The 5,588-nt window shown below is 43.4% G+C and overlaps 1 pseudogene; it reads left to right on the top strand.

Annotated features, from left to right (window-relative positions):
• Positions 1–5,588, top strand: part of LOC112069030 (1-phosphatidylinositol 4,5-bisphosphate phosphodiesterase beta-4-like) — a 59,895-nt pseudogene that overhangs the window by 17,973 nt on the left and 36,334 nt on the right.

Raw genomic sequence — 5,588 nt, 5'->3', positions numbered from 1 at the left:
GTGTGTGTGTGTGTTGGAAGGGTAACCGTGTGTGTTGGAGGGTAACTGTGTGTGTTGGATGGTAACTGTGTCTGTAGCTCTAGGTGATGTGAAGGAGGTGAACCCTGACTTGAAGATCAGTACATCAGAGGAGCCTAGTGAAGACAACAGCCTCAGCACCAGTGTCCCTGTGAAGAAAGAAGGAGAGGAGAGGGACAACAGCATCAAAAAGGTATACATTTTCTAAATGGAATTTGTGTTTTGAGGTAAGACTTAGGGCTTTATTTTAACAAACCTAAGTTGGACATGATTTGGAAAGGCCCACACATGTCTATATAAGSTCCCACAGTTGACAGTGCATGTCAGAGTGAAAACCAAGCCATGAAGTCGAAGGAATTGTCACTAGAACTCTGAGACAGGATTGTGTCAAGGCACAAGATCTGGGGAAGGGTACCAAAAAATGGCTGCAGCATTGAAGGTCACCAAGAACACAGTGGCCTCCATCATTCTTAAATGGAAGATGTTTGGAACCATCAAGACTTTTCCTAAAGCTGGCCACCCGGCCAAACTGAGCAATTGGGGGAGAAGGGCCTTGTTCAGGGAGGTGACCAAGAACCCGATGGGAGAACCTTCCAGAAGGACAACCACCACTGCAGCATTCCACCAATCAGGCCTTTATGGTAGAGTGCCCAGACAGCAGCCACTTCTCAGTAAAAGGCACATGACAGCCCGCTTGGAGTTTGCCAAAAGGCACCTAAAGGCCTCKKACCGTGAGAAACAAGATTMTCTGGTCTGATGAAACCAAGATTCAACTCTTTGGTCTGAATACCAAGTGTCACGTCTGGAGGTAACATGGCACCATCCCAACGTGGTGGCAGCATCATGCTGTGGGAGGGACTGGGAGACTCGTYYGGATMGATGGAAAGATGAACGGAGCAAAGTACAGAGAGATCCTTGAATGAAACCTGCTCAGGACCTCAGACTGGGGCAAAGGTTCACCTTCCAACAGGACAACGACCCTAAGCACACAGCCAAGACAACGCAGGACTGGCTTTGGGACAAGTCAACAATTKAATCCATTTTAGAATAAGTCTGTAACRTAACAATGTGGAAAAAGTCAAGGAGTCTGAATACTTTCCGAATGCACTGTAAACGGGTGAAATGCTGTTTCATCCGATCAGCATCCAGGACCCAAACTACCCAGTTTATAATGAACTATTGTTGTGTGTTCAGGTTGTGGAGGAGGATCCAACAGAGATGTCTGAGGCCACAGAAGCTACAGACACCACAGACATCTCAGAGGCTTCTGAGGATAACAACATCAAGAAGGTATGGGAGTTGGTTCAGCTGCTCTTTCTCTCTTTACTGGTCACAAACTAGCCTTGTCTCTCCCTACTGTTGAGTGTGTAGCCTTTTCTCTAAGCTCTAGCCAGTGTAAAGCTCTTTCTCTGGTCATTTATATATTGATAATGAGAGTGTTCCTAACTGACTTGGATGTGCTTTATAACTACTGTATGTGTTCTCAGACTGAAGGGCTCTGTGTGTACAGTGTGGAGACTGGAAGACAACAGCGATGTGTGAGTGTAAAACGACAGTGTGTTTTCTGCTCCTGTGTAGACTGGAGAGACGACGGATGACGAGGAGGCTCTGATAGCCTCGTACACGTACGTAGGAGCCACCACCAACATCCACCCCTACCTCTCTGCCATGGTCAACTACGCACAGCCAGTCAAGTTCCAAAGCTTCGACGTCGCAGAAGGTAACCTTCAACAGTAATGCTAAATGAACTGGTTTAGTGAGTGTTTAGTTACGGTGATTGTTAAACTTCTAGAACTTGTACTGTAAAATGAAGCTGGTTCAAATGGTTTAGTTACTTGAGCTGTCATGGTGCAACATCAAAGTTGTGGGTTGTGTGGTACACTTCTAGATGTGTCAGTTACATTAGTCAGATGTGCTCTCTCTTCCTCTCTTTCTTATTCTCTCTCTCTCTCTCTTTCTTATTCTCTCTCTCTCCCATTTTAACTCTACTGTCTCTTCTCTCTCCAGAGAGGAACATCCACCACAACATGTCGTCATTTAATGAGTCAGTGGGTTTGGGTTATCTAAAGACCAACGCCATCGAGTTTGTCAAGTATCCTTTGGTCGAGTGTCAACACTCACACAGCATGGAAATGCACACAGACTACATAGACACAATAAACACAATAATTCCTGACCTGTGAAGTAGTCAAGATGAGTCCATAGTCCTTTATGCTACTATTCTTCTTAATRAATTACGGCATCAAAAGTGACTGACTCCCTAGATTTTCTAGACGGCAATAAAACCAATATCCATAGTGGGTTCCTTGGACCTTTTTATCCATGCCAAACTTAGTGCAAAACCACGCCCACGGGTAACCTAGCAACATTCAAAGCCGAGCTGATTGGTCAGAATTCGGACGTTCCCTGTGACAAAGTAAATGTGTGTGAGAGAGGAAGAATGCTAGAGAGGGAATCTCCTCAGAGTTTGCTCGTGCCTGCTATGCCACAAACCGCGGGAGATGCGCAGTTGCACGGCCTCATTTGACATTAGAAAGGCAAGCAACAAGTGACTCTGTAGATAGCTAAYATTACATGATTGTCATTAATAGTGAATCAATGGAGCTAGCTTTGCCCATTCAGCTAGAGCTACTGTAGCTATGCAGCATCTCTTWTAGTTGCCAACTAGCACAAATATCATGTCGCTAAGTATCTCAATAGTCCTTTTGTAAACACGTAGATAACCACACTGAGCTAACACTAGACAACACACACTACTAGACAGCTTCAGCCCAATCGCTGTTGTAAGATAGAGTTGAAGTCGGAAGTTTACTCAGGTGGTAATCATAAACTTGTTTTTCAAGCACTCCACAAATTTCTTGTTAACAAACTATAGTTTTGGCAAGTCGCTTAGGACATCTACTTGTTTCATCACTAAGTTGACTGGCCTTTAAACAGCTTGGAAATTTTCAGAAAATTATGTCATGGCTTAAGAAGCTTCTGATAGCACATTAGACATCATTTGAGTCATTTGGAGGTGTACCTGTGGATGTATTTCAAGGCCTACCTTCAAACTCAGTGCCTCTTTGCTTGACATCATGGGAAAATCAAAAATTGTAAACCTCCCACAGTCTGGTTCATCCTTGGGAGCAATTTTCCAACGCCTGAAGGTACCACGTCACTCTGTACAAACAATAGTACGCAAGTAAATAAACACCATGGGACCACGCAGCCGTCATACCGCTCAGGAAGGAGACACGTTCTGTCTCCTAGAGATGACTACGTATTGGTGCGAAAGTGCAAATCAATCCCAGAACAACAGCAAAGGACCTTGTGAAGATGCTGGAGGAAACGGGTACAAAAGTATCTATACTCCACAGTAAAACGAGTCCTATATCAACATAACCTGAAAGGCTGCTCAGCAAGGAGACGCCACTGCTCCAAACCGCCATAAAAAAGGCCAGACTACGGTTTGCAACTGCACATGGAACAAAGATCGTACTTTTTGGAGAAATGTCTCTGGTCTGATGAAACAAAAATAGGACTGTTTGGTGCATAATGACCATCGTTATGTTTGGGGAAAAAAGGGCAGGCTTGCAGACCAAAGAACACCATCCCAACAGTGAAGCACGGGGTGGCAGCATACAATATTGTGGGGTGCTTTGCTGCATGGAGGACTGGTGGCACTTCACAAAATAGATGGCATCATAAGGTAGGAAATGTTATGTGATAATTGAAGCACATCTCAAGACATCAGTCAGGAAGTTAAAGCTTGTCGCAATGGGTTCTCCAAATGGACAATGACCCCAAGCATACTTCCAATTTGGTGGCAAAATGGCTTAAGGACAACAAAGTCAAGGTATTGGAGGGCCATCACAAAACACTGACCTCAATCCTATAGAAATTTGTGGGCAAACTGAAAAGCGTGTGGCGAGAGGAAGCTATAAACCTGACTCAGTTACACTAGCTCTGTCTGGAGGAATGGGCCAAAATTCACCCAACTTCTATGTGGGAGCAGCTTGTGGAGAGGCTACGCGTGAAACGTTTGACCCAATTTAAACAATTTAAAGGCAATGCTACCAAATACTAATTGAGTGTATGTAAACTTCTGACCCACTAGGAATGTGATGAAATAAATAAAGGCTGAAATATATAATTCTCTCTACTATTATTCTGACATTTCACATTCTTAAAATAAAGTGGTGATCCTAACTGACCTAAAACAGGGATTTTTTACTTGGATTAAATGTCAGGAATTGTGAAATGTTTGTGAAAATGTATTTGGCTAAGGTGTATGTAAACTTCCGAACTTCAACTGTAGCAATACACTAAGTCGCTCTGGATAAGAGCGTCTGCTAAATGACTTAAATGTAAATGTAATATACAGTACCAGTCAAAAGTTTGGACACACCTACTCATTCAAGGGTTTTTCTTTATTATTTACTATTTTTTACATTGTAGAATAATAGTGAAGACATCAAAACTATGAAATAACACATGGAATCATGTTGTAACCAAAAAAGTGTTAAACAATTCAAAATATATTTATATTTGAGATTCTTCAAAGCTTTGCACACTTGGCATTCTCTCAACCAGCTTCACCTGGAATGCTTTTTCAACAGTCTTGAAGGAGTTCCCACATATGCTGAGCACTTGTTGGCTGCTTTTGCTTCACTCTGCGGTCCAACTCATCCCAAACTATCTCAACTGGTACTGTAATTCACAGATGACTTACCTCCAAAAACAATGCAACTGTCCATGAATTCGATGCTATTCATCTGGTCAGTCAGGCTGACTGCAATCACTCGCTAAAAAGCTACATAGTTTAATGCAACTTTATATCTAGATTTGGGAAAATACCAAAAAGGTATTGGTGGCAATGTTTTGTTTTGGTGGTGATTCTGTCTCTTGCGTTCTTCCTTCTCTCGTGCGCCTCTACTTCTCACAAAGGAACAATTGAACTCAATTGAACTCTGAATGTTGCTAGGTTTCTAGTAGGCGCGGTTTTGCACCAAGTTTGGCGTGGAKAAAAAGGACGCCCCCTGGACCAGAACTTACCAAGTTGCAACAGTTGTAACTTTGCAGTTTTAGGTCACCCAGATATGAGCCCATGATAGGGCTAGACTCTGCTGGATACTAGATGTTGTTTGTTTACAGTATCCATCTGTGGAAAACTGCCCTAGTCCCTCTAGGAGAGACCCAAGTGCCCTAGGAATGGGGAACACACACATTCCAGTGGGAATGCAGGACACAAACTGTTCCCTTCTAAAAATAGGTCTGCGGCACGTTCGACTCGCTACACAAACACAGACAAACACACCACTGTTTCAACTTCCAGATCTCAGGTGCTGTACCATGTAATCCTACTGATCAAACATCATACCTACATACACCACACACATGCAAGCATAGACACACACAACTTCCACATGTATGGTACATCACGAAAATGCGCAGGTCACACACTCTTTCCCTCCTCTGTCCCTGCTGTTAAGTCCTGAATGTTTGCGTCCAGCTACAACAAGCGTCAGATGAGTCGGATCTACCCTAAAGGAGGCAGGGTGGACTCCATAACTGACATGCCTCAGATC

The sequence above is a fragment of the Salvelinus sp. IW2-2015 genome, unplaced genomic scaffold, assembly GCF_002910315.2.
Source record: "Salvelinus sp. IW2-2015 unplaced genomic scaffold, ASM291031v2 Un_scaffold861, whole genome shotgun sequence".
In the NCBI taxonomy this organism is placed as follows: domain Eukaryota; kingdom Metazoa; phylum Chordata; class Actinopteri; order Salmoniformes; family Salmonidae; genus Salvelinus; species Salvelinus sp. IW2-2015.
This window is presented reverse-complemented; position numbering and strand designations above follow the sequence as displayed.